Below are 26,191 nucleotides of genomic sequence, written 5' to 3' on the forward strand. Positions count from 1 at the left end.
AGAGATCACACTGCAGTCCTTGAAGGGCTCCTCTGAGGAATCTCCAAGAATGTCTTTTGAACACATTTATGCACCAATAAGCCGTTATCACAGAGGCCAGGAGTCCATTCTTGTAGGCTCAGCACCAATCCTGGATGATGGGTGCAGCGTGGGGAGAGCTGGCCATGGCACATCCTCCCAGACAAGCTCTCAGAACTGCCTCTGAGCTTGCCTGAGGTTCCTGCTCGGGCGAGAAGAGTCTGTTTGCTGGAAGTAAATCATGAGTTCTTGTTAGAAAGCAGAGCACAGGGCCAGCCACGACACAGTCACTTGTGGGAATACCTCATCAGCCAGCTTCATCCAACAAGGCATTTTTGCATTGTTTCAATAACGATCCTGATTTTTCTCAGAGACATTTCTTGCCTGTTTCAATCAACAATAAATGCTAGATATAATGCAGTCTTTCGTTATGGCTGAATCATTCAGCTGGCCAGGTTACCAAATTGCAGGTCAAGTTTTTAATATCACAAATGGGGCTGTCCCCAGAGGCCAGGGAGGGACGGATGGGGGTGCATCTTCTTGGCATCCCCCAGGCTGAACCCATGAGCTCCCCTTAATTCCTCTTTAGGTAGCCTTCCTATTTCCTTTCCTTTTCTTTCCTTAGAGTGGTTTTGCTACTGTTAATTTTTTGCCTCACTTGAACCACAGTTGTTTGACCACCCAAAGGGTCCAGTATAACTTTTCAAGGACTGTGTTCTTAGACTTTGTGGCAGCTTTTCCCCTGAAGCCTGGTGGCCTTGCTCTGCTGGTCAGCCCACTTCCAAGGGGGAAAGGTTGCTGTCAGCTTGCAGCCTGGGTCATGGAGGTTAACAGGGCAAGAGTTAGGGGTCAGTAGGTAGAGTTCCAAAGCTGGGTATGCAGTGATCCTGTGGAGAGCTTTTAAAAATTGTCCTCAACCCACTGGAGAGCAAGGTGGTTTGGTCTACTTTCTGATTCTTTAGACATATGTGGTTCATGGAATTTAAAGGTTAGTCTGTAATGTGGTTTTAAAAGATGCATTTTAAAATTGTTGGACTACCCATTATTTTCTTTGCATTTCTGCTGTTTCAAAATAAACATGAAATGTTGACTTTTTAAAAATCACAGCAGAGTTAGTAAATCTAAAAATTAAAAAATTGGTGTTCAAATAAATCTTTAATGTCAGTGTAACTGCCCTATCAATGGTGTGAATCTTCCTTTCCTATTTCTGAGTCTGCTTTTCACCTAGATTCACCTGTTTCTGCTTCAACTCAGCCTCTTCCTACCCTAACACTTCAGTTGTCTAGTGTTCAAAGAATATTATTTTTCAAATGCTTTTCCTACTATTCATTCACTTATTCACTCACTCATTTTTTCATTTATTAAAAAAAATTACAAGCCACCCCCAAAATTGTACGTGATATTGTACTGGACATTGGCAAGGTATTAAAGATAGATTAGATACACTGCTTGATTTATAGATTACTCATAGCTTACAATAAAGTAATAAAACAGATACTAAAGCCCATATTTGATAGGAAGATCATTGTTTGAATAAGTAAGACATTATGCTTGGTACCAAATTGCAAACAGTTGACAGACAAACATAGGCTTGTTTGCACGCTTGTCTGCAGCCTCCCCATTTTCCTCCCTAGAGGCAACTGGGGTTGCTAGTTTTTGTGCATGTGTATAATCTTTCAGAAAGATTCTCTTCATATATAAATATATATGTTACTTTAAAAAATACACATGGCTGCCCACCATTGTGCACCTGCTTTTTGGATTAAACAATTCACAGGTCCTTGAAGGGGGTCTCCTTTGGTTCATTTTGATGGCCTGAGTCGTCTTCTTGATGGCATTCATATTCAGCTGATGGATGCACCATCATTTGTTAAAACAGGTTCCTTTTCTTGGATTTTGGATTGTCATAGCACAAGATTAGAAGCAAATAGTGCCACAGTGTGTAATCCGGCATGTAGGTTGTCATGCAAATACACTCTCATATCTGTGGAAAAAATTTCCAGAAGTAGAATTTGCTGGGTCAAGGGGTGTTTGCCTTTTATTTTCTATAGCTGTTGCTAAATTGCTCTCCGTAAAGGTAGTACCAATTTACACTCCCACTTACAATGTGTGAATGCAAGGCAGTGGTTTTTAACCTCAAAACCCCAGGCAAGGAAGAGCTTTTAAGTAAATTGAAAATCTGGAGAAAACCATGTGAGAGCCTCTTCTGCTGCAGAGGGCAGCTCCAGCAGTTCCTGGGGCAGCAGGGTAAGGAGGCTGGTTCCCGAGGTGCCTGCTTGCCCATGACAGAGAAGGGGCCCTGGCTTCCTTGAGTAACATTGCAGTTGGGAAGGGGTGGTTGCCCCTCTGTCAGCCTCTCTGTCACCAAGCACCAGAAGCTTTACACCAGGACTTGTAAAATTACAGAATAATATTGCCAAGTAGCGACAGTATTTTTAAAGAGCTGCTATTCACAGATGTCACAGGGGCTGAGGGAGGGTTGATGAGGAGTTAGTATTTGAGAGGGACAGAGTTTCCATTTGGGACAATGAAAGCATCTGGGAGGTAGATGGTGGGGACGGCTGCACAACAGTGTGAAAGCACTTCATGCCCCTGAGCTGAACACTTAACTTAAACATGGTTAAGGTGGTAAGATTTATGTCATCTATAGTTGACTACACACACTGAAAAGCTACAATTCCTGTAGCAATCCATGCAGGAACAAAAGGACACTAAGAAATAGAAAGGATCTAATTTAAGAATAAAAAGAGAAAAGGCGGAGTTTTTGGAACAGCTTGTCCCATTAGCCATGTCCTCACTCACCTTGAACTGGTGAGAGCTTGGTGGTGCCTGGCGCTGACCTGCTCCCTGGGGTGCAGGAGACAAAGCCCTCCATGGAGAAGGCACTTGGGCTAGGCCTGTGGGGGCTGCAGGGGCTCTGTGGTCCTGGAGAAGACACCGTCTCTGACCTGGGAGGCCAGAGGCTAAGCTGCCCTGTCCTGAGGCACTGGGCATCTCCTGGGTTGCCACACTGCACATTTTGTTTAAACAAGAAGCCTGAACCCGACCTGCTACTGGATGTTTGCTGGGCCTGGGATAAGTGAAGTTAAGCAGTAACCTGGGTCTGATCTTCATCATGATATTCCTGTGTCCCTAGCAGCTCAGATAACTTTTGAAAAAAGAGCACTTGCCCAGCCCCTTCTAGAAGCAGGTGAGTGGAGAAGCTGTCTCCTTGAAACTACTTGATGTCCCAGAGCAGATGCTCAGAGTGGACATCTCTCCTGAGGCCCAAGGGATCCCACCCACTGGGAAGAGCTTCTCAGAGATGTCACTTGGGCATCTGCTCAGCCACCTGGCCTCCTTGAGGTGCTGGGTGTGTCACAGTGAAAATTGTCATCCCAATCCGTAATCACTGTCAGGAAGCTCATGCCACTGAGTGTCAGTGCTTTCAAAGGGTGTGAATGTGCCTTCTCCTGGGCAGCGTTGTCTCTGATGGGGCCTGAGCCTCACGTTGTGTCTGACCATGGGTCCTGGCTTTTTCTGTCCATGTGTAGGGTCTGTGGTCCTTACCCTACTTGCAGAGAGAGAAGCATTAGTCCCAGGAAAGACCAATGACCTTGGGTTGGCTCCAAGGCCACAGAGAGCCATAGGGCGTCCCAGCCATGCCATCACTTAGAGAACCAGTTCATGGCTGTCCAGGCAGGGGGCTTCCTTCAGCCACGTTGTCTCACCCCTCATTTTGTAGCCAAAACACAGATTTCAGGAGGCAAGGTGGCCATGTAGCACTTGAACCCAATCCGTGTGCTACCTGGGCCCTGAACGCTCTGCTCTGTCTGGGGCATTTTAAGTCTTCGAGAGTGTTAGTTATGAAAAGACCTTAAAACTGTGGGTTTGTAGTTGACAGAAATGCAGCCCAACCTGCTTTACTGGTGTGCCCCTCTGAAAGCCCTTGTCAGAGTGTGAATCCACCCCAGCAGGCCACGCAGGCACCTGTGAGGAGTTGCCATTTGACTCAAAGTTGTCAAGAAGGTGATGTGACTTACCATATTCACAGGGCGCTATGATTGCTGAGCTGACATAGCTCCTCACGTGGGCGGTGAGCGTGTGCTTCCCATTAAGAAAATTGCTGCTTTTGAACAGGCTACGAGTGGAACTTTTTTGCTTTTACTAAAATTAATAAATTAATAATACAGCAACTCTCCCAACACCCCAAATTAAAGGGGAAAAAAGGAAAAACATTAACATAAACCCAAAGAAAAAGCACTGTTTAAGGCATGGTATCAAAACCCAGCAGGGCCACATGGACAGAAGGAAGAAGGAATTCTCAGGTGAGGTTAAGGCTGCCAGCCTCCATCCTTCTGGATGCTGTGATACCCAATCCTTTTTCTGCCTCCTGAGTATGAAAAAACTTTGAGCCAACTGAGCTGAATTTGCCCTTGAGAATTCCCAGCAGTCCTTCGATATCACTTGAGAAATCCCCAGGTGGCTGCAGAATTTGAGCTCTCTTGCCAGGTGGTCTTGTTTGGAACACTTGAGTCCTGACGAGGCCCTTGATGAAGGGAGGTTAGACTGTTATTACTGATGCTCAGCCTTGGTAGAGCAGAGGGTGAGAGTTTGAGGGCTCTGCTCTGACCTGCAGGGGCTCGGCACTGACTGTGGGACCTGGCTGGTCAAGATACAGGCTACAGACAGCCTCTCAGGTTCCCATGGCCAAGAGTGTGACAGGGCTGGGGCCAGGGCCAAGGGATGCTGCCTGAATCCCCCAGCCTGGCCTCCATCAGTACGAAGGCACAGCGTTTATGAACGGGTGCTTCACAGTACTTACCACAGCTAGGAGCCAGATGGTCTAAACAATGCATCAGTGGCATGGTATGTAAATAGTTTCCATCATTATGGTGCTGCCATGTTGACATTAACGAGGATGAAGAATTACTCTGAGGAGCTTGCCCCAGTCAAGAGCCAGTCAGGCCGCAGGTGGGGCTGCAAAGCGGGCCCCACACTGTGGAGGGGAGAGCTTTCAGGGCAGGCAAGCTTGGCCTTCTCTGCTACCTCCTGCCAGGACACCAGTTCCTTCACACAGTGGCCCCAGGAAGCATTCCCTTAGAGCTCCTAGCAAGGACAAAGCTTGTTTCTTATCATGAACTGGTAAGTTTTTCACTGTTTCACTCTGAGGGCTCTGTGGCCCAGCATATATCCTTTTTTCCATTGGCTATCAGGAAGTGCACAGCTATGACTTTTACTCATTTGCTTGCAGATTGCCCTCAGGAATATCAATATAGGTTTCCTCCTTCCTTTTTTGATTTCTTTCACTCTTTACTCATCTAGTCTTTGGGGAGGTGGACCTATGTTGTAAAGTTCTGTGGAAGCAGGTAGTGTGGGTGGAACTTAGACACCATAGAACAGCTCCCATCATGTGCTTAGTGTATGATGGCGGGGTGCAGAACTGGTCTAGATCTGATCTCCCTGAATCACCAGCTACCCTGGTGGTGCAAAGGAGGCCAAGATTGGGCCCAGGCTTAATTCTCCTGTATATCCACACATCTGACGTGTAGTAACAGTTTGGTGAACATATTAGGATAAGTAAAGCTAGCTGCTATAACAAACAATCCTCTAGTCTCAGTGGCTTATCACAATACAGGCTTGTTCTCACTCTGTCATAGTTGAATTGGATGCCCTAGGACTGGCCTCCATGCAGTGAATTGGGGATCCAGGATCCTACTGTGTTTCTACCATCCCCTGGGGCTCCCTGGGGTCTGCACTTGATCTGGACGGGCAGCTGGCTGATGAGCAAAGAGAGAGAGGGCATATAGAAAATCATGTAGGGCATTTTGGGGGCCAGGACTGGAAGTGGGGGAGTCCCCCTACTTACTGAGTTGGTCACGCAGTCCCACCTTGAATTCAGGGGCTAAAACTGTAATTTAGGAAGAGGAAACTGAACCAAGCCAGATGACCACAGGAAATATGGAACAAACAAATTCATGAAGGACATGGGGATGCAAGCAAGGTTCCCAGGGGGAAGAGGTGAGGCTCCCAGGGTACAAGTCTGCCTTGTTAATCTAGATTCAGGTTATTTGGATGTTGTTCAGTGTTTGGGATTATGTTTCTATCTTCCCTTCCACCAAAACTATAGGATTGCAGAATGTTGGAACTGAAAGAAGCCTCTCAGAGGCCAGCCTCCTCACTGTGGAGATGGGAAACTGAAGCCAAAGAAGGGAACTGACTTACCAGAGTCAGCTAGAACTCTTGTCTCAACCTGTGCATCTGAGATCATTTCACACACATGGAATCCCATCCGTATCTCTGTCCAGTGGGTACAAATCACTGCTTCCGACAGGACTGGGGAAAGCTGAGCAGTTAAGTGGCAGCTTGAGTCAATCAGCTGACAACCCGCTCACTCCGTTGGGTTGTTGGTGAAACCCTCCAGTGGTCACAGCAGCTGTTTGAAACACAGCACAAGGCTGGATTTCAGCCTTCATTCCATGGTATTTGGGGAGTGGAAAATTAGTCTCTTCCTAAGACTCATTCAAGCACTGCCTTCTCTTAGTGACACGTGGGAGTGTCAGAGATCTTAGGAACCTAAATTAGGGATAGAAATCACCCCCAAATCCATTAGCAAGCCTGATCACTGTGTCAGTTACCTGTTGCTGCATCAGAGTATTCCCCAAATTGTGGCTTAAAACATCAGCCATTCTATTTATTTGCTCACAGTGTGGCAATTTGGGCAGGACTCGATGGGGACAGCATGCCTCTGCTCTGCTGGTGTCAGCTGGGACCTGAGTACGGGTTGGAAGAACATCTCCAGGATGGCCCCACCCCAATGGCTGGCATGCTGGGGCTGGCACCCAGCTGCAGAGCTGGGCTGTGACATGGATTCCTGCTATGTAACCTACCCCATGGCTGGGCCAGCTTCTCGTGGCTAGTGATCTCCAGGTAGCTGGACTTCCTTCACGCATGGCAGCTGCTTTCCCCAGAGGGCAAACGCAGACCATGCAGGCCTCCCCCAACTCCTTTTTTAATTTAATTTTGTATTATAGTAAAACACACATACAAAATGTACCACTTAAACCATTTTAAGTTTACAGTTCATTGGCCTTAAAAACATTCACATTGTTGTGCAGCCATCCCATCATCCACCTCCAGAGCTTCTCCATCTTGCCAAAGTGTCACTCTGTCCCCATTAAACACTAACTCCCTATTCTCCTCCCCCCTACCTCTGGAAACCACCATCTACTTTCTGTCTCTATGGATTTGATGCTCTGGGGTGTCAGCTGGGACTTTGCTTGTCTAAGTAGAGTCATGAAGTATTTGTCCTTTTGTGACTGGCTTATTTCACTCAGTGTCATGTCCTCAGGTTCATCCATGTTGTAGCGTGTGGCGGGATTTCCTTTTTAAAGCTGATAAACAAAATTGTATAGACCACATTTTGTTTATCCATCCATCCCTCAATGGACAGTTGAATTGTTTCTACCTCTTTCTATTGTGAACAATACTGCTGTGGACATGGGTGTGCAAACATCTGTTGAGTTTCTGCCTTCACTTCTTAGCCAAGGCTTGGGTCTGAACCTGGCACAGTGTTACTTCCACCTGTTCTGGAAGTTAAGCAAGTCACAGGGCCAGACTAGATTCAAAGGACAGGGACTCCATAAGGCCATGGCTCATTAGGGTCCACCAGAATAACCATCCACCACTACTCCTCTGGCAAAGATCTTTGCAGAAGAGGCCAGGTGGACCTGTCCCCACACACCCAGCACGGCCCGGCCCCCCCTCAGTTGCCTCTGGAATGCTGGGATTCCTGAGGCCCAGGCTTCAAGAGGTAAGGTTCTGTGAAGAAGCTCAGGCCAGACCCCAGCTATCCCCTGCCTGGAGGAGGCTGCCGCGCTTGCTGTCTACTTTGTATTGCTAATGGCTGCTCCTCTTATTACATAATCTGTTATTCTGTGCCGCACCAGGCCCTGGTTACTTGTCAAAAGTTTCTAAAAGCCAGCTGTATCAGCTCCAGGCAACTGGGGGTGCCGTCTCTCTCATAGTATTAGTCACTCTGTGCTCAGCTAAATTTAACTTTTTATCATCCAAATGATATTTTTGTGGGCTTGGAATTTTACATAATGCTACCAACTGCTGCAGGCTAAGAATTTCTCCTTTTTGGTGTGTACATGTGTATGTGTGTGTGTGTGCATGTGTGTGTGTGTGCACGCCGTGCTGGGTTTTCTCCCCCAGGAGCTTTTGCGCACCCAAGGAAGCATTGTGCAGTGTCTTTTCCCTGCTTTGCCCTCCCAGGCCTGGGTCTCTCCTGCAGGCTGCTTTCTGCCTTTTGCCAGCTGGGAGAAAAATCGCTCCTAACAGCTTTCTGATGGCCCTACTAATGCTTCCTTCCTCACTTGAGGCCTCTCCACTTTGAAGGTCTCTAAGGGTTTCCCTGCTGCCTCTAACAGTCTGGTGCTTCAGAGAGGGATGCTCAGCTGCTGAGGAAAGTGCCTGTTGAGAAAGCAGAGTGAAGGATCCGGAAGGGGGGTTAAAGGGAAAGAAATCAGACATCCAGCCAACTGGCCCAAGGCGTGGAGGCCAAGACACAGGTTCTTTCTCTGCTTGGGGGAGGGCAGGTGTGAGAACTCAGCTCTAGTAGAGGTCAGGGCTATGGGAGACTGAGCAAGTGGGAGCCCAGGCATCTCCTGGGTAGGGTGCTATCGCCAGTTGGGGATGTGAGGACGTGGGGACACTACACAGCCACTCTGACCTTCCCAGAACACTGCTCCTCAGAAATGGTGGCACTCGGGCCCTCCTCCAGGACTCTCGTATGTTCACACCACAACTGTGTGTAGCAGCGGCCTACCTCCACTTTCCAGGTGGGGAAACTGAGGGTCAGGCCAGGCGGTGAGGTGGGTAGCAGTTACATGGCAGCAAATGCCGTGCACTTACTGTGTGCTGTGTAGGGCTGAGTGCTGGCCTTTGTAGATTCATTGGCTCTTCATTGTGGTTCTCTGAGGTCAGTAACAGGGTCAGCACCCTCTTACACATAGCGAAACTGAGTCCTAGGGAGGTAAGCACACGGGCTTAGGTTGCTCAAGGCCACATAGCTGAGAGATGGCCGAGCCAGATGACAGACTGGCCGCCTCCTCTTCTCAGCCACTTAGGTCGCCTTTCCTCCAACCCAGCAGCCTCCTAGGAGCAGAGATGGAACTCTCCTGGACCCTGTGCTCTCTCCAGAACATAACTAAGTTGATTTCAGTTTCATCTGGTCCCAGGTTTCCTCCCTGCAAGCAATCTTTTAAAGTGCAACAGGCTGTGTCTGTGTATGCTGTCTCTAGGAAAATGAACCAAAGCTGGTGTTTGACTCTTGGGTGCCAGGGAACAGGGGCAGAGAGACACGCACTCTCACCCTGCCCCCTTTTATCTTTTCAAAAATACAGATGTATTGGTTGTCTTATATTATTTTATTGAAAAAAATCAGTAACTACTAGTATTAGATCCAAAAGAATTAAAAACACATGTCCACATAAAAATTTGTACAAACATTTTCACAATAGCACTACTCCTAAGAGCCAAAAAGTGCAAGCAGCCCAAATGCCAAAGGACAGATGAAGGGATAAATAAAACACGGTCTGTCCACTCAACGGAATATGATTCAGCTTTAAAAAAAAAAAGGAATGAGGCCCTGACCCCTGCCACAACATGGATGCCCTTTGAAGACATGATGTTGAGTGAGGGAAGCAGATGCAAAAGGCTCCGTATTGTAGTATTCCATTCATATGAAGTGTCCAGAACAAGCAAATCCACAGAGATGGAAAGCAGACTGGTGGTTGCTAGGGGCTGGGGAAGAGAGTATAGAGTTTATTTTTTGGGGGAATGGAAATGCTCTACATTGGTGGTTGTGCAGCCTTGTGAATGTGCTCAACTACTGATTTGTCTGCTTTGAAAGGCTGACTTCTATGGCATATAAGTTATATCTCAGTGAAACAGAAAATTAGAGCCATGGCTTCATATGGCATCAAAGGTGCTGCTCAGCCCGTTGCCAGCAACCTGGATGACTAGCTATGGCCCCACTACCTTTTGCATCTTTCCCTCTTTCCCCTCTCCATAGCCCCTGGCCACACGGTCTCCATGTCAACAGGGGTAGAAACAACTATTTAACTCCAGTCTCACAACCCACACATTTGGAGCTCGTGCTTCCAACCAGGGCCAGCTTGAGGCATGCAGATGTCTGGGCAAGCCAGTAGTTTGGCACCCCATCAAACTGGTATTCTTTAAGTGTTTGTTTGACATTTATTTAGTGGGGATAAGGAGAGACTGATACTCTATTAATAGAAATTGTATAGAGAGACAGATTCACTTATTAATTCATGTCCACTGACTGAAACAGGGATCTGAAAGATTTTCAGGAAAGCAATTCTGACTACTGTTGTTCATGTCTCCAAAGGTTGGTTTTATTTTATTTTCCATTGCTTTTTACCCCCTGCAATCTTCCAAATCATTCAAGAGGCATATTGGAGATTCAGAATTAAAGCTTAATAACATGATGACTAGTTGATAACATTATTATATAATTGAAATTTGATAAGAGAGTAGAATTTAAGTGTTCTTACACTCCCACCCCCCAAAACAAAGGTCACTTTTGGAGGGGATGGGTGATTTCATTAACTCAGTGTTAGGAATGCTTTCACAATGTGTTAAGTGTCTCTTTACATATATTACAGTTTTACTTGTCATATATCTCAGTAAAACTGGGAGGGAAACTTGAGGGAATAAAATGTCTTCTTTTTGTTCCTGATGAACAGCAACACGCATGTATTGTTTAGAACTAGAACCAGAGACCCAGGACCTCAAGTGCAGGTGTGCATGTAACACACATGCAGCCAATCTCAGCAAGGACTGGTGGTTTATTTTCTCATTTTCCCTTGGGGACAAGGCTGGTTTGCTTCTCATCCTGTGTCCAAGGGGTCACAGGAGGAAACCTGAGTCACCTGGCAGCATCTTCCCACTTCAGTCCAGAAACGTTTTGCTGCCTGCCCCTGAGGTCTGTTCCTCAAGGAGTTGTCTTGCTCCTGGAGCTGACCCTGCATTCACCTTAGGGATTTTAAATGCTTTTTTGTCAGAAAAATAATTTCCCCTCTGTGAGGAGCGTGCATTTTCCCCCGTGGCCCCTGAGGATCTCATGCTGCTAGGTGTGAGTCAGAGATGACCTTCTCACCCAGGGAGAGGCTATGCAGGGGAGTAGAGCGGGGCTGGCCTGCAAAATCTGGCTTGCCATCAACTGGCATGTTACCATGGCAGAGCCCAGCCCGCTCGGCGGGGCTCCTCACCTGTAACATGGGGAGACTCCCCTCATCTCACACCCAGGCTGGAGGTGCTGTGATGAAAGCCACGAAACAGGATGAGAAAGCAGGACATGCTAAGGCTGGGCGCAGCAGGGGAGTGGTGGGATGTGGTGGGATGGGGAGGAGAGAAGCTGGAGGGCCTGGGGACTGGAACCTGGGATGCCCGGGACCTGCTATTTGTTGGAGGTCCAGGATACATGTTGGGGTGTTTGTGTGGCTGTGGACAGGAGGGGCAGGCACAGAGCAGAGATGCAGCCCCAGCCCTGGCAGGCCCCATCCCAAGAAGAGTCTGCAGAATCAGATGGGTGTGTGACAGGCCAGCCCCTTGGCTTGCAGCCACATCTCCCAGTGCCCTGAGTTTCCAGTTATAGTTTCCCTCTCTTCTGAACTCATTTGGCAGTTTATCACTTTCGTTATCTGGGGCCACCATGAAACTCCCCTCTTATTTTACTTTTACCTCTACTGAGACTGCTGGGCCCTTCTAGGTACGGGTTTATGTCCCTGGAGCCCCTGGTGTCTGGCCTCAGCCCTTGGGGTAGGGCTGCTCCAGAGCTGGGGACTGGTTGTGGAGTAATTGCAGCCCCTGCAGCCTGCAGGGTTGTGGTCCCTGGAACGTCTGCGGGGCTGCTGTTTGCTTCCTGGGCACAGGGACACAGCTCCCAAATGTTTCAACAAACATGAGTGTAGATTGAGCTGCAGGTATGGGCCACTGGGGCATCTCTGTCCTGGTGGGAGCCCTGGGCTGGGTGGCAGGTTTAGCTGTGCCTGTGAATTTTTTTCTGTCGTCTCATAGACTGACTGTACCAGGGGCTCCCCTGAAATCCATTTCTCCACCTTCTTCACTGTTCAACTGCAGGGACTTGACGGGAGGGTCAGTGGCATCACTCCAGGGTGCTGACTCACCTGGGCATCAGGCTGCTGACCAAGAATGCCAGGCTGCTGTTTCCTGCTCCCCCACCAGCGTCCCCTCTGGAGCTGGAGGGAGTCCCAAAGGGTGCTGGGTGGAAAGCCTCTGGATTGTGCCGAGAACTCTGGGCCTCTAAAGCAGCTCCTGCGTGTGCTGGAGCATGGACCTGCATCCCTGAGCGGTCTTCCTAAGCGGGAGGAGCCCTAGGCAGTGCATCCTGGCCTGGTTCCCTTCTCCAGTGAAGATGCCTTCCACCAGGCCTCCCTGTCTTCCCCTCTGCACTCTGGATTCAGGACTCTGGGTATGGCTCAGGATGAGGCCTGGCCTCATGGATTTCCTAGTGGGGTTGTGCTGTGCCCTCAGAGTGGCCAGGTGTCTCATCTCCTCCCCACTGGGCTTGTCCCTGCAGGATGCTGGCATGTGCGTCCAGGTCATTGATGCCCTTCTGTGGGCCTAGCGAGCCACCCCTCCTCCTCCTGCATCAGCAGGACAAAGACAAGCTTTCTCACAACAATGCACAGGTAAGGATCCCCACCGGCTTTGCAGTTGGAGATGCTTCTCCTTAAAGATCTGATGTTGTCTGAGTAATGCAGGTAGATCGTATTAATAGATCCTGCTTCTTGCAAATATTGACCGCTCTTCACTAAGTAGGAAGGACTGATGCTCTGTCTCTGGTAGCTTTAGACTCCAGGTGCAGTAAAAGCTCGGTTGGCCCTTGTCACTCAGCACTCTGTAGTGTGCCCTGGCGTGCTTCTCTCTCTGGACATCCCCGGCTCAGCCTGGCCTTCTGACCCCTGGTACACAGGGCAGGACAGGAGCTGGTCCGGCAGCAGTGAGGGGCTGGGGGTGTACCTGGCCTTGCCCTGTTCCCCATGAGCCGTGGTCAGAGACATAGAAACAACTGTGCGTGTGTTTTCATGCAACCGTCTCCCTGGATGAGAAGCTGAGACTGGGGTATGTGTGACAAGGCCCTCTACAGAGGCAGTGGTGGCCTCAGGATGAGGTGTTGAGTCTCCCATATTCAGCTCCTCCTCTCCCGCCCTGGGTCCTCCTGGGCTTTTTGTCCATCCCCCTCCATTTCGTGTCTCAGACACAGGCCTCAGCCTGTCTCCTTTCTTTCACACCAGGGTCCTTGTGGGTGGAAGAGGTGAAGTGATACGGCCTTTTCTTCTTCTGAACTCCAGTGAACCCTTCTCCCTGGATACCAGTCAGTTGGTTTGAGCTTTGGGGGAAGCCAGCCTAATGGGCAGAGGCAGGTGGGCAGGGAGCACTAGTGTCCCAGCTTCTGCTGTGTCCACTGGGCTGTGGGCAATACACACACTGGCTCTGCTAGGCACCCATAGCCTGTACAGGAGCCATGATGATCCCCTTTTACACAGGGGAGCCGAGGCTCAGGGATGGCAAGTATCTGGCTCAAGGTCACACAGTTTGGTCAGTGGTGGGCTTGATATTAGACCCCAAGTCTAGACCCTGATGCACACGGCATGATTTTCCGAATATGTCTGGGACTTTCCCACAGGATGGTGTCCAGACCCTGTCCTTCCTTGTGGCCTGGCTCCAGGGAAGCCCTTCCTCTGATCCTCCAGTGCTCCCACCCCTGTCCCCACGTTGGCAGCCTGGGCTGTTTTCTTCCCTCATTGCTCATTCTTTTCAGTTCCTGTGAAAAGGCCTCCAAGTGCTAAGAAGGTTGAGTGCTTTGTTGTATGTTGTTTTGCCGTTTTTGTTTTAATTCACTCTCCAAGGTGTCTCAGCGGTGGGGGGCAGGTGTGGCGGAGGGCTGATGTGGCTGCCACCTGGTGCCCTGCTGGCCAGCTGGAGAGTACTTCTCTGCCTGCAGGGCCTCAGCACTGGTAAATGCATCACTCCAAGTGGACCTGCTCCCACAGGCCCTGAGTTTCCCATTGCTTTTTCTACAGGGGGGGGTGTCTTTTCCTTCCTAACAGCTATTTGCCAAGTTCTGTGGTTTTAGAGATGGTGTGTGGTTCACCTTACCTGGGGTCCTCACTTAGACCCTGCATGTTCTCAAGAATTCCTTTGCTTTACTCATTACCCAGAGATATTTACAGGCACTTAGTATGGACCAGGTACTATTCTAGGTGCCAAGGATGCAGCTGAAACAAAACAGACTAAGTCCCTGCCCACTTGGAGTTTATACCCCAGTTGCCCAGACAACAGTCAACATTGTACCAGAGTGGAAGGTCAGGATCACTCTGACAAGCTCCTGAGCTCTTCCTGGGATCCTGTAGCTGTTACCTGGAGGCATCGAGACCACCAGGCCCTGGATGGCAAGAGTCAGGGCATGGAGAGAGGCAGCCCTTCCCAGAGCCCCTGAGAATGTCCTGTCTCCTCCTCTCCTCTGCAGGGGGCTAAGGGAGGAAAGGGCTTAAGGAGCAGGGTTTATTTTTAGAGGCGCTTCTGGCTCCAAAGGAACATAGAGCCCTTTCTTCCAGAAGGTGGGGGCGGGGTGGGTACAGGGCAGGGGGTAGCCAGAGTCGTTTTCTCAGTGTAGCCTGGCTGTCTTCTGCACCTGCGTGACCCAGAGGCAGGGGCAATCCATGAGGAGGATCTGTTTCAAAGAGGGGGTCCCAGCCACGGGGAACATCTGCCCTCAAGCCCCCGTCCCCAAAAGTTGAAGGTGGTTGCCACTCTGAGCAGGTGAGCAGAGCTTCTATCATTTGCTGTTAATCTCGATGTCCTTGGGGAGGGGTCTTAGCAGAAGGGTCCCAGGCCCAGGCTCAGAGTGGATCACTTCCTTCCTGACTCCAGCGTCCTGGGAGGGCGCTTCCTGTCATTGTCTCTGCTGAGGCCTCAGCAAGGTCACTGTCTCCTGAAGAGGAAGAGGGCTGGTGACATGGGTGGGACCTCAGGTCATAGCAACAGCTGACACATACTTTCCATCCCCAGCACCCACACTGGTCTCCCGCCTCCCACCAGGGTGGAGGCTGCGGGGGGGATGGGGGCTTCTCTCCTGCACCTGAGGAAGCTTAACGCTCCAGCCTAGTTGGGAGGCTGGCTGCCTGTTCCCTGGGGTTTATAGTTCTATGATGAAGATCATAATTCTTAGATTGTAGCCAGGCTGTAGGCCGCACACACGAGGGGCCAGAGCACACAGTGAGCAGGCGGCTGCAGGACATGTCATGGGGCAGAGATGCTGCCAGCTTCCTGCAGTGCAAAGAGCTTGTCCTGAGTCCCTCTGCTCTCTCCGCACAGCACCTGGGAGGGAGCTGGGAAGGATCTGATGTCCCCCTCATGTCCCTTCCTGACTTCTCCTGGCCACTTTTCATTTGTTGGCATGGTGCCTTGATGCACAGCCAACCCTGCCCAGGACCCAGGGTAGGGCGAGGAGGGGGCTTTCCCTGAGATGACCTGTCCCTCCCCTTCTGTGTATGGTCTCACTGTGCTGCTGAATTCTGGCCTTCAGTGTACCTGTTCTTCCTCTTCTCCCCAGCCTCTGTGCACCCGCTCCCTGCTCAGGTGGTACACGTCTGTCTGAAAGCGTGCCCTATCTATCCAGTGGCAGAACCTGCATTTCTCTAGCTTTTGTTTCAGTCCTTGCTCCTGGTCACTTGCTGAGGCTCACAGAGGCACACATGGTTTTCAGGGAGCCAGGCTCAGGTGTGCTCAGCTCATGCACTCCAGGACTGGCAGGGCCGGGGCAAGAGGCTGGCCTAGGCTCTGGTGCATGGCACTGCCTCTGCCCTGGTGAGCAGGACTGGGGGCTCCGCTGCCTACAGGCTCCCAGCACTGGCAGCCTCCTTCTGGTAGCCTACCCCCGCTTCCCTTGGTTCTGAGGAAGAGCCCACAGCTTGAGTCTCTTCCTGGACTCCCCCAGGCCAGGTGTCCAGTGCACTAACAGAGCCCATAGCTGACCTCGTCCTGCCCAGCATGGGGGCACCTGGAAGCGTTTGCTTGTGAACTGGCCTCACAGCTCCCAGGGGCTGGGTCCCACCAGGGTTCCTGGTCTTCTCCTTGCTTTGTTCCTCCACACACTTCCTGAGCGTGAGCCTGCTGAAAACAATCACTTTGATTCCTGGAGGCCGTGTCCAGAGCTTGGATTCTCGCAGGGACTCCTGAGATGATGCCATTCAAGCTGGACAGTTATATGGCCCGAGACTGTTCATTTTAGCAGCATGGCTGAGTCCATAATGATCAAAAAATAGTCATTCAACACATTTAATGAGTACCTGCTACTCGGGGAGCTGGGTATAAAGGGTTATACAACATTGAAAATTCTGGCCCCCCTGTATCTATATTTTAGGGACGGTACACATACAGTAAACAAGTCTGCAGTTAAGGGATGTGAGTGTGTTGATGGTGATCAAAACTAAATAAATGAGGGAAGAGAAAGCCCCTCAAGCGAAGGCCTGAAGGAGGTAAGGAGACAGCCTGTGCAGACCCTGAGGTAGGAGCTTGCCCAGAATGTTCAAGAAGCCAGAGCGAGAGAAGAGAGAGCAGCAGGGGAGAAAGTAGAGAAGGACTGAGAGCCGCATCCCGCAGGGCCTCATAGGTCTTGTCAGGACTTTGGCCCTGATGTGGGGCTGGGAAGAATTTGAACACGGAAGGGCCAGGATCCCACCTGTATTTTGAAAGGATGGTTTCTGGCTGCTGTGTCCAGAACAGACTGAATGGGGCAAACAGAGGAAGCAGGGAGACCAGCGGGGACATGATGGCCATGTTGCGAGGTAGTAGCCGCTGGACCAGCATGGCTGCAGGGGAGTGGCTGAGGGAGCTGGGCTCCACATATGTGTTAAAAGAGGATCACTAAAGGGATCACTGATGAACTGGTGACCTCTGTTGGGTGGACTTTAAAAAACAAAATCTTTGAGAACTTTGCAGGACCCAAGAGATCCAGCCCAATCTTCTCATTTAGACTGAGGGGAAACTGAGGCTCAGCAAAGGGAGTTAATTGTCTGAAGTCAGCTGGCATGCTGGTTGGCTGCAGAGCCAAGACTCAGGCTTCTGACCCCAGGGCCCAGTGTTTTGTAACTGAAATGACGGAAAGCTTTGTGAGGAGACCCAAGGAAGACGGCCTGGCCCCAGACATGCAGCTGACTATGGGGTCCTCGTCGACTCTGCTGGTGGGCAGGAAGTATGGTTTTGCATGGAGTGCCCTAGGCTTTTACTGGTTCTCTCTGGGCCAGCATTCAGACCTCTGTGGAACTGGGGTGTTGATGGCCATGCCTGAGTTCTTGGGCAGAGTCAATGCACCTGTACATTTTATTGAAAATCTTATTGAGCTTAAACTCACTGGCAGGCCAAAGACAAAATGCTCTTGCCCTGAAGGAGCTAGCAGTTCAGGCGAAAGACATGCGAGCCAAGAGTGCCTCTGTGACAGTGGATAATACGATCATATTTGAGGCATGTGCAGGGAGCTGTCCACGCTCAGAAGATAGCTGTCCGAGGATGAGCAGTAAACAGCCTCTGCAGCCACCAGCTACCCCAGCGAACAAAAGCTGGAGACCTTTTATACACCAAGGTGGTCTGTTTCAAAGTCCATAATTCATCTCTGGTAATACAAGGAGGGTTGGTGGGGGAACGGGATCTCACCACTCTACAATGTGTCACCAAGAAGAGGTTTCACTTAAGCAATGACCCAGCCACAGGCTGAAGCTATTGGTACTCACTGAGACGCAGCCTTGCTTTTCATGCCGTGCATCTCTGTGAAGGGAGAATGGACAGGTGGCTTTTTTTAGTTTGCAAGCCTGCTCTAATGACCGACGTTAAGGTCACTTGTGGCCCTCGAGATGCAGAATGATACCTGTGAAGTTGGTGTCATCTTTAGGCTCCTCCACTGGAGGATTGCCTACAGAAATAAAGAGAAGTCTGCTTTTGCTCTCTTTGGAGAAGTTGACTCTGTAGGCCAGAGAGGGGTAAGTCCAGTTGGATTTTTCTCTCAGCTTTTAACTTAACCCGTCCCCACCACAGTAAATGCACTGTTGAGGGGTGACAACTGGGAAATTGCTCCCATTGATTGGTTTATAGGCTGTCTCCAGAAATGGCTCTCGCCGCCCTTTGCTTTGGTTGAATCCTGATGACCATGGGTGAGCCCAGGACGGGGCCAATAAGAATGTGGTGCCCAGAGGCCAGGCTGCTGAAGTCCTGCCAGCCCCTGTCCTTCTATGGGAGTCTCCTTAGAGGCCAGAGGAGGTTGGGGGTCAGCTAAGGAACCCTGGGTAAGCTCCCTGCCTTGAGGAAGTCAGGCGTGTCTTCCCTCCAGCCCACTCAGTCCCCTCCTGCCCACTGCAGGCCCACCCGTCCTTGCTGGCCGTGGCCCTGGCTGCAGCGCTCCAGCCTGCCTCACTGGGGACTTTGTAGGCTCCTCCGGCATGTCTCAGGTTTGGACCCATCCTCTAGGACAGTTGAGGTTGGGTGCTGTGCCTGCACACAGGGGCCGGGCTAAGGATTCACACCTCCCCTCTGGCATCAGTCTCTCTTAGAAAAGGGGATGTTAGCTTGTCCCCACAGAATGTGCTTTCTAGGAGATGGGTTCTGGTGCAGAGAGAGGCCTGAGGTCAGGTGATCATTTAACTAAATGTATTCAGCACCTCCTGTTCACCTGAGCTGTGCTGTATGCTGCAGGTCAGGATAAATCCAGGTTGTGCTTTGAGGGGCCTGGTAGGAGAGCCACGCCTCCTCCCATTTGCTCCCTTGGCCACGTCAGCCACATCGGCTGTGTCAGCCACATCTGCCCTCCAGCCCAGTGGACCCCTTTCTCATTCTTGTTTGAGTTCGAAATCCTCCTGGGAAGCGTGCTGTGCACTCACTGTCTGGTTCTTCCCTGTGAATAAGTTCATTAAGCAGAACCAAGAAGCAGGCCAAGTCGGTATAGCAGCAGAGGGACTCCTACATCATGGATTGTCCCAGGGCCAGCCCCGTGCTCATGACCATGAGGGACATCTGAGGACAGGGGAGTTTTCTTCAGCTCTTAAAGCACCTCACAAAGATGGCCTAGATTTGAAAAGACCATGAGCAGAAGAGAGAGAGCAAATGAGAAAGCCAGTGCAGAGCACCTCCCACAGAAAGAAGTATTCCTTTCCTACCCCGACAAACAGCCAGAGTCGGCTGTGGCTCCCAGGGCTTGCAGCTGCCTGGAGATGGCAGCCATGCACCCAGCCTGCAGAGCTCTCCCATCCCTGTCTGTGTGGGACAAGGAGCATGCGAGCGAATAGTCCCTCCTGTCTGTGAGGTCAGGAGAGGTTTCTGGAACCTGAGACCTTGGAGCTATGGAAGCACAGTGCAGAGGAAGGTGTTGGAGGGTGTACCTGCCCTAGGTGAGACAGCTAGGCCTCAGAGTTCTCCCTTATAAAAGAATGGCTGGGGCTGTGCCAGCTCCTGAGTCCTGTGTGTGACACAGGAAACAGACCAGCCTGGCTTGCTGAGGTAGAAAGCCAGCCAGCAGAAAGCCAGGCGTGTGACCATGGCCACCTAGTCTGCCACTCCCCCAGGCAGAAGGGACTCCCCTGCTCTGCCTGCCTGATTACCCTGGCTTGTCCACCTCTGGTTTTATAAAGCTTGGTGGGTCTTTTTTAGCAACTTGATTGAAATGTAATTTACATAGCATGCAATTTGTCCACTTAAAGTGTACAGTTCAATGGTATTTCATACATTAAGAGACTTGTGTGATCATCACAAAACGTTAGAACATTTCACCAGTCCAGAAAGAAACCTCACACTCCTCAGTGATCACTCCCTTTTCCAGCCTAGGCAACCACGAGTCTGTCTGGAGTCTATGGATTTGCCTATTCTGGACATTTCATGTCAGTGGAATCCTACAGGAGGTGCACTTTGGTTTCTAACTTCTTACACTCAGCATCATGTGTTTGAAATCCATCCACAGTGTAGCAGGTGTCAGAGCTTCATTCTTTTTTTATGGCTGAATCATTTCCATTGTATGAGTGTATAACATTTCATTTATCCATTTATCTGTTGATAGACATTAACTTTCTTTCCCACATTTTGGCCGTAATGCTGCTGTGAACATTTGTGACAAGTTTTTGTATGTACCTGTGTCTCATTTCTCTTGAGTGTGTACCTAGGCATGGGGTTGCTGAATCATGTGGTGACTCTATGTCTAACGTTTTGAGAAGCTTTGAGGCTTTTCCAGAGCGGCTGCCCATTTTTCAGTGTCTAATGTATTATGATGACTAGTGTGGAGCATTGTGTAGTGTGGCGGCTACTGTAGGCTTCAGAGCCCACAGCCTGGGCTCAGATCCTGACTGGGAGACTGTGGTCCTTTCCCCTCTCTGAGCCTCAGTTTCCTCATCTGTGCAATGGGGACAATATTAGTGCTTACTGCATGTTGTATTGAGGGTTATGTGAGTGAATATCTGCATTATCCTATGTCTGCACTAGCTGTTCTATAGTATAGTAGGTGCTGTCTGTGCTGTTTTAAAGGATGCCGAATTTGCTTCTCAGGGTGCCCTCTTTTTTAGTGCTTTTGATTCTTCCAATCACCCCTGGGGAAAGCCCCCTCTGCTGTCAGTGTCTCATCCCCTGGGAATCTCTTTCTTCACCTATAGGGGCTTAGTGGAAGGCAGCATAGCAGCCAATGGGTTCTGTGAGATTGGGGGTAGGCCACAGAACAACTCCAGCTCCTAGGGCATTAAACCCAGGGACACAGGAAACATGTGGAGCCAGGCCTCTGGATTTGGGGGTGGCTTGGGCAATTCAAAAGCAGCAGTGCTGGGGGGGGCAAGACCCAGCCCTGTAACTGGCCTCTGACCGCCTCTGCACCCTGGCTCCTGCTCTGTGATCAGTCACTGGGAAGGAGACCCAACCGCACCAGAAGCCCTACAGAGAGCCAGCCCAGTGTTTGGAAGGCTTCCTCGGAAGCCCCAGTGCTGCAGGTGTGACGGAGTCCCCAGGCCGTGCCAGTCCCCAGGTACAAAGATGGGCAGCTTGCACACCTGGAGGTGGGCTTGCCAGTGGAGTCCTGGCAGAGCAGCAGTTCCCCACCCTGGCAGCACTGGGTGTTCTCAGAGGACCAGGAGAGTCTGGCAGCCTACTTGCTGCCAAGACAGGGAGGCTAAGTCAGAGAGCACCTGATTTTGTTGCTTGCCCTGATCACCCCCTTCCCAGCCTGATCTCCATCTTACCACCCTTGACCCTGCACTTCTACCTCCTGGGACTTCTTGCTATTCCCCAAACATACTATGCACTTTGAGTATTAAAAGCATTGGCTCATGCTGTTCCCTGTGCCTTTCTTCTTCTCACCTGGTAAACTCCTGTGCATCCTTCAAAGCCCAGCTGAAATGCCTCCTTTTCTATGAAGTCTTCCCCATCAGGCAGTCAGCTCCTGCCTTTTCTCTGCTCCAGCTGTACTCTGTGCCTCCCTCTATTAATGCACTCAGTGCTCTACTGTGTGTCTATCCCCTGTCCCAAATGGCAAGTACTTCTAGGAGCTGAGGCTGAACAGAAAAAGTGGGCCCCTTGTGGCCCCTAAGGCTTTTTCACTGACCGGCCAGGTTGTCTGAGTCATCCTCTCTTCCAGGAGGTGGAAAGTGGCTAGGTAAGGGGGAGAAGGCTCACGCACTTTCACAGTTAGCCCCACACCTGCATCCAGGTGTGAGGAGGTGAGACAGGAGGGTGCCTCCCTGCAACCTTGGTGTTCGGTGACCTGTTTTCTGTGAATGTGTGCCCAGGAATCGGCAGAGGCCTGGTGCTACTCCCTTTGAGTCTCCATTGTGTCTTGAGCTGATGAACTTGCTGACATGTGTCAGTACATCGTATCACCTTTGGTCCCCTGGCAGTCCGGTAGCTCCGATCCTTTTGCACTTCTCTACCACATAACTACAGAGGACAGTGGCCAGCAGGGAAAGAGGGATTATGCTGCTCCCATCTGGCTTCAGCCGCCTTCCCGGCCCCATCCAGCTGTTCCCTGTTATCCACTGCCAAGCAGCAGATGCAGGGCTGAGGTCAGACTGGGAGCTGAGGACCTGCCCATCATCTTCACGTGAATGTCTTCAAGGCTATTTCTGTCCTTGCCATTATCCCAACGGCTTCAGAGGATAAATATAGATGCGGATTGAAAAGCCCCAGTGGCAGGCAGGCAGGCAAGTGAGGCAGGCAGTGCTGGAGAGCCTGCGGTCGGGGTGCTTGGCTATAAATAAGTCTGCTAGAACACCTCCCCAGCCACGCCACCACTGAGCAGTGTGTGGAAAGACAGATTTCCTTGCCGACTCCCTCCCAAAGCACCCTTGTGCCTGGGAGGCCCGGTGCTAGAGGAGGGAGGGAGGGTCTGCAGAAGTGGGAGGAGGATATGATCTGTTGGAACCTTGCACAGAAGCGGTCTGCAGAGTTATAGCATCCCTCTTGGCATCCTTAGTAGCTTATGAAGAGGAATGGCCTGTGTACCCAGCAGGAGTCCTGGAGACAGCTATGTGGAGGGACATACTAAGGACAGTGGCCCAGGCCAGCCATCCTCAGCTCCTCAGCTCCCCACCCTGGCTCCTGTTGTGGAGCAGCCAGCAGACAAGGGCTGGGCTTTGGGATTCTAGGCCCACGCTGGGCCTGCTGATGGGGCAGCACCATGGAGCCGAATGTCTGTGTCCTTCTGCTTCCTCCTGCCTGGATCCACCCTCCTGAAAAGAGCACAGCCTTGTTTATCTTCTGCCTGCCTGGTCCTCACTGCTCAGCTAAGGCCGGTACCTAGTGACCCTTGTTTAGGTTAGACTTGCAGGAGGAGGGAGCCCAGACTCCCTGGGCCTTTACCCCTCCTCATGCCTTCCCCCATTTTCCTTTCTGCCTGCTTCTGACTGCCTCCTACTAGCCAGGAGCAGATACCTGGACATGGATCCCGGAGACACTTTTCACAGGAAATGATTGAAGTTGGTAAGCCGGCAAGAATCCTGTGAACTCGCCATGATAAAATATTGTGGCTATGTAGTCACCAATTATGGGAAGTGGCTTCCTACAAGCCCGCTCACCTTCCATGGCCTCGTTGAACAAAGGCCCAGAGCTGGAGCATGCAAGCAGGGCCTGGTGCAAGAAGTGACATTTGTTAATACCGTGTACCTAAGCAATGCCCTGGTGTGCTTGCTGTCCCAGATGGGGAGTGGGCAGCTGTTGCATGGAGCACTGCCAGTCCAGGCCCACAGTTATTCTGGGGTTTTAGGACAAAGGGAATCACAGGACCACGTTGGCTCCGCTTGGGTGGACCTGCCATTCGGCTCTCACTGTGGGCTTGGAGCAGAGGGCTGTGGGGCTGTGGAGTTGGGTTGGTTCTGGCCCCCACCGGGAGGGAACAGAGCCAGTAGAGATGATAGGGGCCTGGCGGTATGGGGAGGAGACTACTTCTGTGGCTCAGCACCCACGGGGGAAGGTCTTGGGGACTCTGACATTTGAACTCACCCCTGTGGAATGCCAAGTTTACCCCACTCAAGAGGCGGGGTTGGGCGTGGTGGAGGGCCTTCTTTCCTGGCAGAGGGAACAGCCTGATCAAAGTCGAGGATGCCGGAGGAGGCCTGGGGGTTCCTGACTGCGGCTTCCTGGCTGGAGGGTGTGCTGGGAAGACAGGCTGAGCAGAGGGAAGGAACCAGGTCTGGGGCCTGTGCACTGGCAGAGGAGCGTGGCTGTCCTCCTGAAAGCCAGAGGGGAGCACTGAGGGGCTTTACTCAGCGTAATGTCATGCTCTGATGTATTAGAAAAGCTTTCTCTGACTTCATGTGAATGACAGGCTGGAGGCTGGGGGAGGAGGGAGCAGGCTGGTGGCATATCATGATGTCTTGCTTTGTTGAGTAAGTACCTGAAAGATTTTTTTGTCTTGAAAACCAGGATGGGCACATGTAGATGCATGCTTGAGAAAGTAAGATTTCTAAAGATGGCAGTGCTGAGCTGCCCTCAGCAGGGGCTGGCGAGGAGCCTGTGCCAGCCTGGGGCCATCCATTGGATCTGACTTGACAACTCCCCTTTTTACCCCAAAGGTGACTGTCTAGAAAGCTTGACCACTGCTAGTAGCCCAGGTCTAAGGCTGAGATAACAGGCTCCCAAGGGGTTACCTATGGCCCAGGCTGCCTTTCTGAGCTCTAACCCCCATCAGCCGGCTGTAAAAGGATGTTGGGCCTGGCTCTCTGTCTCCCTGCATGCTGTTTTTCCCTGCCTGCTACTTCTACTGCCATGCTGTCAGTTCCAGCACCCCAAAAAAAGAAGTGAGTTATAAAGTGTGTGACTGGAAGATAAATATGTTTGTTCAGTGAACCAGAGTCACTCTGGTCATGTAAATATTTTCATGTATTTATGACTCTGTGATGTATATTGATAAACAGAGAGAAGAAAGGGGAGATTGTGTGGTCCTGATCTTGCCTCTGGGGAAAGACGTGGTATTTTTTAAGAGCCGGGGTGAGACCCAAGTCCAGTGCCAGGCTTGCGCAGATCGCTAAGGTCAGAGCAAGAGCCTGTAAAGGCCTTTAAGACCAAGTCCTTTGTTTCTCAGATGGGGAATATTTCTCACTCAGAATGTTTCTCATTCAGCAACACTTCTGACTCTAAATGTATGAGTTTTCCAAACCAAACAGTTCTCCAGTTCTCTGTGGACACTAGGTGGGTATCCAACAAGTTACTTCAATTCTGACACTAGCTACCTGGAGTCAGTGCAGACCCTATAGTACAAGGGCAGTTCTGTGAGATGACCCGCACTTCAGGTGGTGGGTACCCAGGATATTCGCCCTTCTAACATGGCTATGAAGTTGGGGTTCCCAGGCTCAATAATTTTCTAGAGTGGTTCACAGAACTCAGGAAGCATTTACTGATGTTCCCTTTTTTTTTTTTTTTTTTGATTTCTTTCTCTCTTTTATTAAGGTGTTACTGATACTCTTATGAAGCTTTCACATGAGAAACAATGTGGGTACTACATTCACTCATATTATCGAGTCCCCCCTCCCATACCCCATTGCAGTCACTGTCCATCCGTGTAGTAAGATGCCACCAGAGTCTTATTTGTCTTTTCTGAGCTACACTGTCTTCCCTGTGACCCCACACACACCATGTGCACTAATCATGATACCCCGCAATCCCCATCTCCCTCCCTCCCCAACCCCTCCCTCCCCAACCCCTCCCCTTTGGTAACCTCTAGTCCCTTCTTAGAGTCTCTGAGTCTGCTGCTGTTTTGTTCCTTCAGTTTTGCTTTGTTGTTATACTCCACAAATGAGGGAAATCATTTGGTACTTGTCCTTCTCTCCCTGTCTTCTTTCACTGAGCGTATCCTCCAGCTCCATCCATGTTGTTGCAAATGGTAGGATTTGTTTCTTTTTATGGCTGAATAATATTCCGTTGTGTAGCCAAGAAATGGAAGCAACCTAAGTGTCCATCAGTAGATGAATAGATTTAAAAAATGTGGTACATATACACAATGGAATATCATTCAGCCATAAGAAGAAAACAAATCCTACCATTTGCAACAACATGGATGGAGCTAGAGGGTATTATGCTCAGTGAAATAAACCAGGTGGAGAAAGACAAGTACCAAATGATTTCACTCATCTGTGGAGTATAAGAGCAAAGCAAAAACTGAAGGAACAAAACAGCAGCAGACTCACAGGACCCAAGAATGGACTAACAGTTACCAAAGGGAAAGGGATTGGGGAGGATGGGGGGGAAGGAAGGGATAAGGGGGATAAGGGGCATTATGATTACCACACATGATGTAGAGGGAGCAGGGCACGGGGAAGGCAGCATAGCACAGAGAAGACAAGTAGTGATTTTATAGCATCTTACTATGCTGATGGACAGTGACTGTAATGGGGTATGTGGTGGGGACTTGATAATGGGGGGAATCTAGTAACCACAGTGTTGCTCATGTAATTGTATATTAATGATACCAAAATAATAAAAAAAATTCCATTGTGTGTATGTGCCACATCTTCTTTATCCATTCATCTACTGATGGACACTTAGGTTTGCTTCCATTTCTTGGCTATTGTAAATAGTGCTGCGATAAACATAGGGGTGCATATGTCTTTTTGAATCCAAGAACTTGCAT

The 26,191-nt window shown here is 50.3% G+C and overlaps 1 protein-coding gene across 20 annotated transcripts in view; it reads left to right on the forward strand.

The window, feature by feature from the left end:
• Nucleotides 1–26,191, forward strand: part of PITPNM2 (phosphatidylinositol transfer protein membrane associated 2) — a 129,877-nt gene that overhangs the window by 16,428 nt on the left and 87,258 nt on the right. Inside the window, exon 1 of one of the 20 annotated variants that reach the window (XM_017677967.3) lies at nucleotides 12,642–12,737. The exons of 18 other annotated variants lie outside the window; for them this stretch is intronic. The gene's annotated coding sequence lies outside the window, so the exon portion shown is untranslated. Of the gene's footprint in view, nucleotides 1–12,641; nucleotides 12,738–14,851; nucleotides 14,872–26,191 lie in introns of those variants that run through there. One more of the 20 variants, XM_073222556.1, reaches the window with a different exon arrangement.

Source organism: Manis javanica, chromosome 15, assembly GCF_040802235.1.
Source record: "Manis javanica isolate MJ-LG chromosome 15, MJ_LKY, whole genome shotgun sequence".
Classification (NCBI taxonomy): domain Eukaryota; kingdom Metazoa; phylum Chordata; class Mammalia; order Pholidota; family Manidae; genus Manis; species Manis javanica.